This window comes from Bos taurus, chromosome 12 (assembly GCF_002263795.3).
Source record: "Bos taurus isolate L1 Dominette 01449 registration number 42190680 breed Hereford chromosome 12, ARS-UCD2.0, whole genome shotgun sequence".
NCBI lineage: Eukaryota > Metazoa > Chordata > Mammalia > Artiodactyla > Bovidae > Bos > Bos taurus.
In genome coordinates, this window is record NC_037339.1 from 75,487,448 (window position 1) to 75,502,621 (window position 15,174).

Consider the following 15,174-nt stretch of genomic DNA (forward strand, 5'->3'; position numbering starts at 1 on the left):
CCTGAGAGGGTGTTGAGGGGCATCCCTGGCCTCCGACCACTAGAGGCCAGCAGCGCACTCCCGGTCCTGAAGACCAGACCCGGCCAGTGTCTTCTGGGGGCCAAAGTCGCCCCCGCTGAAGTGCATGAACTGCATGATCGATGTCCATCCGCCTCAAGTGTTAACCGCACAGCAGTGCTGACCGACAACTCTCTCTTGCCCTTGGCAAAGCCAGCTTACACCGGGCAGCCTCCACGCAGGGCGCTGGTCACCATCTCACTGTGAGACAGCCAGGTTGTGAGTGTGTGGGCCAGAAAAAGATGGCAATAACAAACCTCGCGGTTCATCTGATAATAAAATGAGACCGTGAGTGTGAAAGCGCTTTGCTCAGGGAACTAAACAAGCCAAGAGCGATCAGCTTCCGCCACAGCGTCACCCTGAAGCGCCTCAGAACAACCTGATAAAACCAAAGCAGTCCAATTACCAAGGCCAAATAGCATTTCCCTGTGTGGGAATTTCTGAGCCAAATAAAACCCGGAACACTAATTCATACACATTCTATGGTAGAATGAAAAAACAATTACTGCCCCACAAGCCTTGAGGCCAGAGTGCTTGAGAAAGAGGTCTGCTCAGGGACACACAGGACCTGTTTTGGGGACCAAACTGGTGACCAAGTGACCAAGCACAGTCACAATCCAGCTATAGTCAGTGCCCTCATAAAACCTCCCACATGAATGACTCTAAGAAAAATAAGAGTTCTAAAAATAAGAATGATCTTAATCAGAATATTTCATTTTTTAAAAAATGACCTCAAACCACGTCAATTATGAATGACCTCGTAAGTTCCTCATAAGGGAAAGAAAGTATTTATTTATAAATAACTTCAGGATTGAACATTTAAAGGCACCCAAGTGTCCCCAGGTGGCGCTAGTGGCAAAGAACCCACCTGCCAGCGCAGGAGACAGAAGGGATGTGGGTTCGATCCCTGGGTCGGGAAGATCCCCTGGAGTAGAAAACGGCTTACCCATTTCAGTATCCTTGCCTGGAGAAGCCCATGGACAGAGGAGTCTGGAGGGCTACAGTCCGCGGGGCCGCAAGGAGTCAGACACGACTGAAGCGACTTGGTACGCGCACGCAAAGTGTGTGGAGTGGGAAGTTTCTGTCTCACCCCTGGCCCTTGGCTGCCCAGCCTCCACATCCAACTTCTCATCACGTTTTCTGTAACGTCAGAGACTGTCTTCTGCAGATACCTACAAACCCTTCCTCCACTTCTATCCAAACATAACTCGCTATGCAATGTTGTGGGCAAGGTCGCTCAGTAGGGTCTTAGCAACCCCATGGACTGTTGCCCCACAGGCTCCTCTGTACGTGGGGATTCTCCAGGCCAGAACACTAGAAGGGGTTGCCATGCCCTCCTTCAGGGGACCTTCCCAATCCCAGGTCACCCACATTGCAAGTGATTTTTTTTTTTTTTTACCATCTGAGCCACTGTTCTATACCTTGCTTCTCCTCAGAGCACTCTATACCTGTCCATAAAGGAATTTTTTTTTTTTGTAGCCATAACCAACCCACACCCTACTGACAATGTTTTTTCCATTCTTTTGCTATCATGAGCCAGCTGTCAATTTAAGAATCTCCCAGAGGTATCATTTTAGGAGTTCCTGGATGCTGAGTCAAAGGAATCCACCTGAATTTAACAGATAATGCCAGATGATTCGTCCAAGAGGTCGGCTCAGTTTCATCCTGCCTCCAACAGTGTACGGGTGCTAATTTTTCCCCTTGCTTTGTCAACACACTATCCCTTAACCAGTGTCATGGAACTTAGGAGCTGAATTGTAGTCCCGCTCCGAAAGTCATACGCTGAAGTCCCAACCTTGAGCACCGCAAAATATGACTGTATTTGGAGACAAGGTCTTCATGAAGAGGTGAAAGGTAAAGTCAAGTCACACAGGTGGGCCTTGTCCAAAGTGACTGGTGTCCTCCCAAGGAGATATCAGGACCCAGGCTCACAGAGGGGCAACCACGAGACGACGCAGGGAGAAGGAAGACAGTACCTCCCAGCCAAGGAGAGAGGCTTCAGAGGACACCGGGGCTTGAGTCTGAGTCACGTGTGTTTTCTTTTTTGTAAGCCCTTATTATATCCTTTATCTGCTTTTCTGTTGACCTAATATTAGAGAAAGCAGCTAGCTCCCTGTAACATGAGCCACAAACACAGCAATGTCCTCATCTGTCTTTTCATTTCGCTTTTGGCAATTTCTGCTTGTGGAGACTAATTTAACGTGGACATGACGTCTACAACAATCCCACTGACAGGCCAACTTGCCCTGTGCCGTCTGGAGCTGGTGACTGAAACCGGCACTCCCCACATTCACAGACATTCAGACAACAGGAAGGTTAAAACAAGGTAAATGAGAAAAGGGGCAGATTCGGCAGCTTAACAAGGATACATTATAGTATGAATTCTGAAATGAAATAAGTTCTGCTTGTGCATCTGCGCTGCAAGTTAAGGCTGGGCTCAGGAGGTCTCAACAGTGCAGGAGGTCTCAGTAAACCAGCCAACAGTTTATAAAACAAAGGTGCCTTCTGCGAAGATGCTGGGCGTGAACGCAGAGCTCCCAGCCCAAGTTTGGATCTGCCTCTGGCCCTCACCAGCTCCGCGACCCAGAGAGCAGGTTTGAAGCCATGTCCAGCTTCCCGTCTGCTCCAGGGAAGGAAGGATGGCCACCTCAGGGGTGAGCCCTGCACACCGCAGTGCCCGTGAACTTGAGCTGTTACGACCACACGGACTTTACAGAGTGTCCCATTTGAACCCAGGTCCACCGGGAGGCTTGTGACACTAGGAGGCAAGAAACTGGTTTCAAGGCCAAACCCCTACCCTGTTTTAGTCACACCAACGCCCTGACGATCACGGCACCTTCCAGTTGTACTCCAGGCACAAGAACCCCATCCCTGACCTCGACAAAAGCTGATTTAATTGTTCCTCTGTCCCACAGACGCCAGCATCCTCAGTGATTCACACCTGCCACACACACAGTGTCGTGGGGGAGTTCTGAAGTGAAAGGGCCCAGGCTCCTTTCCTAAATGAATCACTTTTCATGACAGAAACGTGGCCAAATAAGTACCACCAGCCGACCTGTGGTGGGACCAAATGCCGTGGGTGCTCAGAGGAGAGGCCTGTCTGATCAACGGCTGTCACTACAGAAGTAATAGCGAGAGAAGGAAATGAGAAGACCCATCAGAAAACCCACGGCCAACAGGCGCCTGAAGAGGTATTCAACACCACGAACAACTATCGAAAGGCAAATCAACTGCAGTGAGGTATCACCTCACGTGGGTCAGAATGGCCATCATTAAAAAGGTAACAAGTGCTGGAGGGGATGTGCAGAAAGGGGAACCGTCCTGGAAACTGCTGGTGGGAATGTTAAGTTGGTGCAGTCACTACAGAGAACAGTACGCAGGTGCCTTAGAACACAGAAGAGTTTCCATATGACCCAGCAATCCCACTCTTGGCATACATCCAGACAAAACTATCATTCAAAAAGGTAATACACCCCCTGTGTTCACAGCGGCGCTACTGACAAAGGCCAAGGCATGGAAGCAACCCAAATGCCCATCGACAGATGAACGGCTAAGGGTGTGGCACGCACAGACGATGGAATACTACTCGGCCATGAAAAAGAATGAGATAATGCCATTTGCAGCCACGTGGATGGACCTGGAGATGAGCACACGGAGTAAAGGCAGGCAGAGAAAGACACGTATCGTATCACTCACATGTGGAGTCAAGTTAAAAAAAAAAAAATTATACAAAGAAACTTATCTACAGAACTGGAACAGACTCACAGACACAGAAAACACGCATCCAGGTCATCAGCCTCTTCTATCTGACAGAACTGCATACCTGGCCGAGTGCAGGGCGGGGAGGCGACTGGGACTCAAGCCCAGACTTAATGCTGAGTCAGACACCGAAACAGCAAGAACCACAGGAACCAACAGTACAGACGCTAAGCAACTTCTAAAGGATGCCAGCGAGGGAAACATGTTCTAACGCAACTGCTCTTAACCACTTTCCTTTCAGAAAGCAACCAACTCTAATCCGACTGCCTGAAAAGGACCTCAATTTACGTAATGTGCGCCTGGGACTTGTGGCATTCCCACACCCCGCTTCCCTGTGCCAAGAAGAAGAACTTTTGCCCTAATGTCCTGCAGTAAATTGGAAAGGACACGGAGCCGTCCCCCAGATGCTCTTCTCGGGTTCATGTCAGGAGAGTCTCTCTCCTGGAAGAGGCTGCCTTCTAACTGTGTGCATGTGTGTGCGTGAGTCTCAGTAATTAAGTCTCCCCAGACGGGTACTGAGATATTCTGCACTTTGGCATCAACACAAACCTGGCACAACACAGTGAAAGATGTGTTAATGCAACGTTTCCGTGCTGAATGCTGGTGGAAACTAAGATGGATAAAAGCACTCTGCCTGAAGATCCTTACAGGGTCTCAAGGAAATACAACTCACAACCTAAATCTGACGGAGAAGAAACAAAACAAGGGAGAGCGTGGAAGGAGTGCCTGGGGAGGGGAGAGAGGAGGACTCCCCCTCCCCCGTCCCCCCCCCACCATACAAGAGCAAACGTAACAGTCAGTGGGCATAAACTGCCAAGTCAAACAAGTCTGCCATAATCATGGTAAGCCAAAAATGGACTATTTCTAAAAGTGAAGTGTTTCTAATAATTATAAGAGTAATTCTTCTGCCAGGCAAAGATTTTCATATCATTGCACATCATATCCAAAATCACTGCAGATGGTGACTGCACCCATGAAATTAAAAGATGCCTGCTCCTTGGAAGAAAAACTATGACAAACCCAGACAGTGTATTAAAAAGCAGAGACATTACTTTGCCAACAAAGGTCCATATAGTCTAAGTTATGGTTTTTCTAGTAGTCACGTATGGATGTGAGAGTTGGACCGTACGTAAAGAAGGCTGAGTGCCGAAGAATTGATGCTTTCCAACTGACTGCAAGGAGATCCAACCAGTCAATCCTAAAGGAAATCAGTCCTGAACATTCACTGGAAGGACTGATGCTACAGCTGAAGCTCCAACACTTTGGCCACATGACGTGAAGAGTCGATTCAATGGAAGGAACCTTGATGCTGGGAAAGACTGAGGGCAGGAGGAGAGGGGGCAACAGAGGATTGAATGGCATCACCAACTCAATGGACATAAGTTTGAGCAATGGTGAAGGACAGGGAAGCCTGGCGTGCTGCAGTCCATGCTGTCACAAAGAGTTGGACTGAGTGACTGAATGATGACAACACAATAGACATCAGAAATATCTGCAACAAAACCATAAAACCAAAAGAAGTGATTGCTAGGGTGCAGAATTCTCTGATAAAGGTCCAGTCCAAAGATGGGACAAGACCAAGCCTAAGGGTGAACACAGCTGAGAAAGAAGACTTTACTGTGGTTTGCAAATTGAAGAGGAGCCTTAAGTGTTAAGACAATTTATGGAATTAGGATATTCATGAATAACAGATGCTATTATTTCAAGTGCACAGGTGGCGAATTCTCTTATGTATTTATACTTCTATTTCCATCCTGCAGGGTAATTACCACACCCCAACAGTAAACCGCTTCCGAAGGAAGGGACTTCTCAGTATGCTGTCTGTTCAGAGCTGGGTTGTACTGAGGAGACGTTTCTGCCACCGGAATTCTTGCTCCTCTTCCTCCGCACCTCCCGGCCACCTCACTCACTTTTGTCTTCTGCACAGCTCTATTCCAGAATAACAGTCAAGACAGACGCAGGTACTCGATTTACAGTTAGTTTGTTCACGATGGGCGACTGGACACAGTGAAGCTGTGCATGCATAAGACGGGCAACGCCTTCCCAGGGCACAGACCTGAGGTCACTGACGAGGCCGGTGGTTCTGGTCCCCTACACCTGACCGTGACGTCAATCACCACTGCCTTGGCCAGAAGACCCCATCGCAGCATATATACAAATGCCATACAGCTCCATACACACAGCTCCGTACAGATGCCCAGAGAGGAGCCACGCTGTTTCCCATCCAGCAACTGGCAAACTGGTCAGTCAGAGATGACCGGCACGCTGTGTGGCTCCCGGACAGGGTTCGATAACAGGGCCTGGCCCGAGCAGTCCACGCCTGCATTCTGACGTCCTCATTCACCAAACACCTTCAAGTCCCGCTTGCGCTGCGTGACAGCGGGTGGGGAGGAGTCCATTCCCCTCACCCACCGGAAACTTCTCTGCAGTTACAGGCTAAGCAGCTCCTCATTACATGATCTAAGTAAGGGCTGTCATCGCAGGACACCTTTTTTCTTCCCCCCAGAAATTTACTTAGACAATATGATGTGATTAGTCGCTCAGTCATGTCCGACTCTTTGCGACCCCATGGACCGTAGCCCACCAGGATACTCCGTCCATGGAATTCTCCAGGCAAGAATACTGGAGTGGGTTGCCCTTGCCTTCTCCAACTTGGACAACAGAAGTTTTAAAAAAAAAAAAAAAAGCATATGGCATAACTGTGAGTGCTAAGTCGCTTAAGTTGTGTTAGACTCTTTGCAACCCCATGGACTGTAGCCTACCAGGCTCCTCTGTCCATGGGATTCTCCTGGCAAGAATACTGGAGTGGGTTGCCATTCCCTTCTCCAGGGGAGCTTCCCAACCCAGGGATCGAACCTGCATCTCTTATGTCTCCTGCATTGGCAGGCAGGTTCTTTACCACGAGCGCCACCTGGGAAGCCCAATATGGCAAAATTAATTATAATTATTGTATCTAAATATATCAGCTGTGTTTAGATAATGTCAAAGGTTTGAATCTGCAAAAGAGGTAAGGGTTGGCCAAAAAGTTCACTTGGGTTTTTCTTTTTTTTTATAAATTTATTTTAATTGGAGGTTAATTACTTTACAATATTGTATTGGTTTTGGCATACATCAACATGAATCCGCCACGGGTATACACACGTTCCCCATCCTGAACCCCCTTCCCACCTTCCTCCCCGTACCATCCCTCTGGGTCATCCCAGTGCACCAGCCCCAAGCATCCTGTATCATGCATTGAACCTAGACTGATGATTCGTTTCATATATGATATTATACATGTTTCAATGCCATTCTCCCAAATCAACCCACCCTCTCCCTCCAAACATCGGTTGTTAAACAGAACTAGGAATAAAATTAATGCTTATTTTAAATCATAGGTAAGTAACATCAGCCAGAAAACAGACCTGAGTTTCTTTTTGGTAAAGTAAAATATTTCGCATAATTGGAAATTTAATTCATTCAGCTTTCTTGAAAACCATAAAATGGAGCTGCGAGTGTCTGCAGGGATATTCTTCAGTTACAGCCGGGTAGCGTGTTTGGGGAGAGAAAGGAATCCACGTCCCCGTCCTTCAAAACACCTCAACGTTTTCTGTTCTCTTTGGTGCTGAGCCGACTGCTCAATTCCCACGATTGACTGTGAGATGAAATATATTCCCCTGTGATTTCACAGCCAGATTTACTTGGGGATTCGTTTAGTCCACCCACCAAGTCACCAGTCAGTTGTTCTGCTTCCACCCGCGGTCACCCTGGGGTCTGATACAAAGGGCTCCCAGGCTGTTTCTATTTTTCCCAGAAACGCAAGGACAGATGCTCGCAAACTAAAAATCACTCTCAGAGAGAACAGATGTTCTTTCCCCTCTCCCAGAAGCAGAGGCTGCAGCTGTTCCAGGACGACGGGGAATGAGGCAGATGACTTCCAAATGGCCACAGAGGCTGGGGGGTGGCTGTCACCGTGGGGGTACGGGTGGGGGGGACACGGGGCTCCCCCTACGTGGCTGAATGACCACACAGATCAGTGCAGTGAAATGAGGGCCCCACTAGTCCAGGGGTGGCAGGCAACTCACGAGGGCCAAGGACACGCTGGTCCCCACACGCGGGAGTCAACAGCACCATCTCCCGACAAGGCGGCAGGCGTGGATGGGGGGAGAGTGTGCAGTCCGAGGCCCGGGCTCCTGTTTGGGGGAAGGGCCCTCCTCGCAGAGCTGGGGGACGTGGGACAGGCTGCCACTGCCAGGTCTTCACGCAACCAAAGTCAGTGACCGAACAACCAGCACCAAGGACTCCGCAGGCCCGGGACAGGCTCTGCCCTGCGCCGGCATCGGGGGCCCCTCTGGGCATGGACCCACCATCTGGCCATTCCTGTAGAACACTAGGGCTCCCCCATCCACAAAATTGAGAAAGAGAAAAAAAAAAATCCAACATCTGGGAAACAGCCACTCAGAGGAGGTTCGAGAGAGCTGCGCATCTGCTCACGTTTATGAAAACGTGCGTGAACTTCCTCCCTTTTCAGAGACTCACCTTCTCATAGCCACATTGCTCACGTGGAGTCATAAGCCCCAAGCCCATTTTCTTTACAGAAAATTACTTGGAGCCAACAAATAGCGAACACAGAAGGAGCACAGGAACAGGGCAGATATTTGGAAGTAACTCTGAAATCAACTGTGTTTAAAAGAGTTTGAGCCAAAATCCTAAGAAAGTGACCAGAGGATTCGCAAACACATGATAAAATGGACAGATCGGATCATTTCCTGGCAGAGAGTCCACGCTCCCCTCCAAGTTTTAATACACTGAGAGTCTAACATCAGTAGGTCGAGCGCTTCTAGAACCAGCAGGAGTTTTCCAGATTCCTCCTGACCCCGCCAGGTTCAGGCCGGCCCAAGGGAGGCAGGTGGGCAGCGGCCACCCTGCTCGGCCTTTCCTTGTGGGTGGCCTGTTAACCCCAAATTAGGAGTCGAGGTCCCAGAGGACTGCAAAGAGGGGAGGCAGGAGTGCCCATCCACCCACCCGGCTTGCACATGTGCAGGCCCAACGCTGGGCAATAGCAGGTGGCCCTGAAGGAGAGGCAGGGGCCCGGAGGGTCCAGGCTGGGCAGAGAGGCCCATAGGGCAGGCCTGGGACGGCTTCTCCGACGGTACCTTCATCCCTCAGTTACACTGTCTGCTCAGAGACGAAGCAATGAACAAAAAGGGAACTGTGCCCCGCTGAGGCAGAGGAACCCTTAGAAACGGCTTTGGCAAACTTCTATGAAAAAATGAGACAAAAAGATTTTAGGGACATGTGGTATTAATCACCCCACCACCACCAAGCCCCCAACAATTTCTGTCCGTTAAGATTCTTAATCCACCGTAGATTTTGGCTCTCATGATCTCTCTGTGTGTGCTAACGTATTACCTTGTGTCTCCTACGGAACAAGGCGTGCACAAATAATTCACAGCTTATTTCCTCTCAAATCCCATGGTCTCACTCACAAAACTACTGGAAAATGAAAGTGTTTAAAACATTACCATGCTATTTCATTAACTATCTTTTATTTCATGCTTCATGGTCCTTTAAACCACCAACATTGAAAGGAATGCATTTCTAAAGACAGTGAAATAGCAGGAGACCCACAGAAAGTTGCTGCTTAGTGCCCACTTGGCGTCTCCAGGCTTATGTTCTCCACCACACTTGTCCCCTAAGGCTTATCCTCCAAGTGTTGACTAGAGAGCTACTTCCAGAGGGATCTGTCAGGGATTTCACAGAACTGAAATTTACCGAGTGAGAAACAGAGAGAGACAGAGAGAAGGGTCCCACAGAGAAATACATTTAGGAATGCCACATATTAAACTTCCCCTTCAAGGCGCAAAAGCTCCGAAAACACCGTAACAGAAAGCTACTAGACCCAGCGTGTCCAAACATCTCACCAGGCAGCACCTACTAACATCTTCAAGGAGCGGGCACACCCAGAAACGCTCCCCTGGCTCAAGCGCCCCCTCGGAGCTGTCCAGCAGGTAGCCAGCCTGCGCTCCAATTGATGTGAGACCCTCCCCATCCACCCCACCCCTGCCAATCTGTGGAGCCCAATTATGTACCAGTTATGGCACCCCGCTCCAGTACTCTTGCCTGGAAAATCCATGGACAGAGGAGACTGGTAGGCTGCAGTCCATGGGGTCACACAGAGTCGGACACGACTGAAGTGACTTAGCACAGCATAGCATAGCATATGTGGTAACAGGGAGATTCAGCTCACAAAGACCAAACAGGCCTGAATACAGTGTAAAAGGCTGGTGGCCAACTTCATTATTCACGAGAACCAGGCATGCTCACAGTTTCCATGACACATCTAGACTTTAAGGGCTTCCCCAGGGGCTCAGCTGGTAAAGAATCCGCCTGCAATGTGGGAGACCTGGGTTTAATCCCTGGGCTGGGAAGATCCTCTGGAGAAGGCAACCCACTCCAGTATTCTGGCCTGGAGAATATAGCCTGTATAGTCCATGGGGTCGCACAGAGTCGGGTACGACCGAGCGACTTTCACTCACTAGACTTTCAAGTCACACCTCAATGCCCTCCGGTGCCCGCACCTTTTCTTACTATCCATGATAAGTAGAACTGTATACTCACGTCAGATGAGCCAAGAAATTTGTCTTTCTAGAAAGTCTTGTCATTCAACGCTACTGCTTAAACTTTGAAATGAAAATAGAAGGGGGAAAAAAAAAGAAAGGGAAACCACAACAGAGGGTTCCAACAATATTTATATCACATCATTCACGCCTCTTATATATGTGGTTTGAAACTCTTGAGTCTCTAATTAACCAAAGTGATGAAACACAGTTTTCAAGGGACTGGGGTGGGGTTCACGGGCACAGCACCAAGGGAGTCCCCAAGGTGGCCAGCCAGGAGCAGGACCCCCGGGGAGAGCCGCACGGACCCGCACACACCCTCCTCACACCCCGAGACGCCCCTCCACTTACCTGGCAGCAAGGAGGGGGGCGGGGGGCACTGGGAACAGCTGAGAGAGGCAGGGAGAGAAGTGGGGCATCAAAGGGCAAGGCCCAGCCCTGCCAAATGCTTCAAGTCTATTTTTTTTTTTAAATAATTTAGGAGCAGAAATCACACCACCTTTATAACAAGCTCGGAGAACTCAGGAGTGTGTACAGCTGTCTGACATGGGTGAGTTCAGTTCAGACTGTTATCTGACTTGGAACGACACCGCTCTGTGGCCCTGTGGTGCGACCCGCACGCGGGAGTCACGTGTGTCAGCATCCACGACGAGTGGCTTTCCCTTCTCCCTCCTTGGGTTGGCATCTTCATCACCACAGCCCCCCTGCTATCTCCCCGCTCCATCTCCGGGCCCTCTGGCCCAGGGCGAGTCTCCCAGGCCAGGCGGTCTCTTGTCTTTGAGCTGCTCTCTGGACTCCCCAGTCTGAAGCCAGAGCTGGAGAAACTCTGAGAAACAGATCCAGGAGGCCAGGCTCTATCTCACCCTGACCTAACGCGCCCTCTCCCCTTCCTGGACGGGCCCTGACCACTGGAGCACTTGTTCAGGGTGGCAATGGCCAGATCACGCGTCTCCTTCCTTCACCAACCGGAGAAGATCCGGGCACAGGGCCCCCACCTGCATTCGTGCCCGACGGAGGCAGGGCAACTGGACTCCGAGCGCCCAGAAGCAGCGAGTCATGTGACACGGTGGCAGGAGGGGTGGCTGGACCCGATGCGAGGGGGCCCAGGGCCCTAAAACCCAGGCCAGGTGGTACCAATGGTAAAGAATCCACCTGCCAAAGCAGGAGACAAGATGCCATAGACACAGGCTCCATTCATCCCTGGGTCGGGAAGATCCCCTGGAGAAGGAACTGCCAACCCACTCCAGTATTCTTGCCTGGAAAAATCCAATGGACAGGGGAGCCTGGCGGGCTGCAGTCCATGGGGTCACAAAGAGCCGGATATGACTGAGCTCTTGTCAGCAGCATCAGCAGGAAGGGAGGGCAAGCTTCCCACACAAATGACCAGCACAGTCAGAACACACTCCAGGAGGGAGAGGCCGGACTCGGAACCCCCAGGCCCTGAACGCACACACACACAGAACACCGCTCAAAGTTTTTAAAAAGCAAGCACCTGTCAGATTACCTGTGGGGAAAGACACTTCAGACCCCAAGTCCTTAAAGGCTCATACACCTCACTGAGTATGTTGCAAACACTTCCTACATGCCCGCCCCCGACCCCAGCATGGCACAAGTGAACACTAACGCTCTAGGGGCCAGTCCTTATCTTAACCCAACTGCCAAAGACCCCAGCTTACCAGAGAATGCTTTCCTGAAATGAGGTAAAGACAGATACAGCTGTGCACACTGCAACGCATCCAGGGCAGGACCGGGAGCCCCAAACCTCCTTAGGTCAACGAAGACAGCAGACAGCCAGGCCAGGAGCTTGCTGCTCCTGTTGACAGCCAACTCCAGGGAACCGGCTCTAATTTTCCGAATGTCAGACGGAGGCAGAAACTTGATTCGAACCGGAAAGGGTAGTATCAAACTTGGTACATTATTAAAGCAAGAAAGGAAGCTAGAATTAAAAATTCTCTGAATAACCCTGAGCTCATAACTTGCTGCTCTCACACGGACGCTGGGCTGGAACTGCCTCCCTTTGATTAGAGGTGCAGCCGCCTCGGCAGACAGTCCATGAAACAAACAGCAGGGGACTGCAGGTGGCTTACCGCGCCTCTTGTGTACACACGATACGGGGACCTGGGAGGTCCAAGAGCACGTGAGAGCCAGAGATGATGTTGCTAACACTCTCCACAGGGGCCGGGGGCCTCGCCAGAGCACAGGGCCCAGAGCTAGGAGGGAGATCCTGGCGACAGGCAGAGAGGTGATTCTCACGGGTTAGAGGAAGTTACCTGCCCCCTCCAAAGGGCAACGATGAAGACGCTTCCTTTTCTCAAAATGTGGACAAGCTGTCATAAAGGAAATGGTGGCGGGGAGGCGCCTCATGCCCCACCCCAGACATAGGGTCACCCCGGACCATGGGTCATTCTGGGCAGGGACCCCACCGACCAGCAGCCCCTCCGTGCTCCACCCTCATGCTCTCAGCACTCAGCCCTGCAAAGACCAGACCCCCGCGACCTCCCAAGCCTGCATGGCCGGCCATCCTGCAACACCCGCCTGCCCACTCGCCGGCTACTGCCGGAAAGGGAGATGGGAGGTCTACGCACCAAGTCCAAAAGACAACCCTCGGGTTAAAAAGTCCGCTTCTCTTGACAGCCACACCTCGGCTCCCAAAGTCTGACTTCATTCCAACAGCCCAAGGGAAACTCGACCCCCAGCACCTTTTCCCAAGGAAGACAAGTTAAAATTTCTCCTCTTTTTAACCCAGACACCTAAGACCTTCAAGACAAAAACACAAATGACAATACTTTGCTAGAAAACAGAGTAATTCGTTCCGCTCTTCTGCTCCTTGAAGAGTGAAGCGATGCGGACTGCCAGCAGCCAAGCCAAGCCGGCCCTGGGGCTGCGGTCCGATTCCCGGGGGAGACGTGGAGTTGTGGTCCGTTGGGCCTTCCCCAGGTCTGGATCCGGAGCCATTACCTCCCAGACGGTCAGAGCCCGGTTTCTAATTCACACACACCGGCACCAGACTCGTGACAGTTGACAGCAACCCCATCAACAGTGTGTTCTGCCTCCCTGCCACCCCCGATACAAGCAAGAAGGGCAGGAGACTCTGTGCAACTTGCCCCTGAAGCAATAATGGCTCTGAGTGACCAGAATTAAATCCACTGTGCAGCGAGTGACAGACACAGAGCCGCAGCAGGCTGACCGTGAGTTCAAGACCCCCATCTCAGTCAGGGGAACACCTGTCCTCAACCAGGAGAAAGCGGCCAGGCCTGCCTTGCACTCCACTCATTCCTAAGCCCCGCATGGTTATTGATGAGGCAGAGCCCCAGCCCTAGCTGGAGACAGGAAAGAGAAAGTCTCGGGGCCTCTGACACGCGTGTACCAGCTGTGGGTGGAGGCTGAGCTCAGGAGAGGGCGCACGTCTGTCTGGGCAGCGCCAACAGCAGCTTACCTCCGCAGAGTCTGGCGAGGTGGGGGGTCATGTGCCCACTGTCCATCAGGCTGCCATCCCTTTGAGGAGAGGGAGACATGGATGGGAACCAAAGGATCTTCTAAAGGCAAGTTCTTAGCTCAAGATGGCCCCAAGGTCCCTGCAACCAAAGAAATCATTGTGGTTTTGCGTTTGGCATATTTATGCCCATTTTCCTTTAGGGACAAGTCTGTCCCCCTCTGAATGGAGCTCCATTTTCAAAAGGCAGTGCCCAGAAATACCGCTCCACTTAGGGGCGGGGTGAGTTAAGGGTGCGAGAGAAAGGCAAGTAGTCTTGAATGCCACAACACAGGACAGAAAGCAAGCCTAAAAGCATTTCCTTCTCAAAACAGAGCCAGAAATCAACTGTTATTTTTAAAGAACCAACCATTTTCTACCAAACATTTCAACATCTGCAAACTCATCACAGCCGTTTTAAAAATGTGCCCAATAATGATTCCCAAATCCACATGGCTCTCTATACCAGCCTGGTTAAAAGCAGTGGGAAAAGGCTTCTATATAAACAAAAAAAGCGGGTGATTAGTTTCAATAAGCACTAGTCTATAGCCAACCTCATCGCTGGCTGATCTCCACTGATTCTTACTTATTTCGACATGGAAAAGTCATTAGATGGAATTGAAGCATGTAATCAGAAAGCCAATCCCACACTAAGGCAATGAACAACCATCAAAATCCAGGCAACTAAGTTAAAGACCTAAACCAGTGTAATGATGCTTGGTCTGCTTAACAGTTATAGAAACTGCTTTTAGCAACTCAACCTGCAGCAGGCCAACAGCCACCCCATGCCAAGACATCAGTAATTCCCAGGCTTCCCAGGTGGCACGGGTGGTCAAGAGCCTGCCTGCCAGTGCAGGAGATGTAAGAGATGCAGGTTCGATCCCTGGGCCGGGAAGATCTGGAGGAGGGTATGGCAATGCACTCCAGTATTCATTCTTGCCTGGAGAATCCCATGGGCAGAGGAGCCTGGTGGGCTACAGCCCACAGGGTTGCAAAGAGTCGGACACGACTGAAGCGATTTAGCACACACGCACGCAAACGCACTGCTAGCAAAGCTGTCTGCAGAATGTCGCATCCCAAGCTCCTTTTCTTCAAAAAGAATTCCTCTTTCCTTCAAAGAAATGCCTGAGGATATTTGCTACCTGCCACCACAGTAACGCGACTAACAGACATCAGAACACTCTGTCTGGTCATCTGTGCATCAAGCATATGGAGACAAGAGCAGGGAAACCTACTCATGAGGAGTTTAAAAAAATCTATGTTTCAGACATCCAAAGAGGAAGAAGA

General features: G+C 50.6%; 1 protein-coding gene and 1 long non-coding RNA gene across 2 annotated transcripts in view; both read right to left on the reverse strand.

Annotated features, from left to right (window-relative positions):
• Positions 1–15,174, reverse strand: part of STK24 (serine/threonine kinase 24) — a 93,286-nt gene that overhangs the window by 26,079 nt on the left and 52,033 nt on the right.
• LOC112449080 (uncharacterized) lies at positions 830–13,944 on the reverse strand. The gene is made up of 2 exons (XR_003037568.2): positions 13,852–13,944; positions 830–13,114 (listed from the first exon to the last, which is right to left on the reverse strand). It is a non-coding gene; the product is annotated as an uncharacterized lncRNA (long non-coding RNA).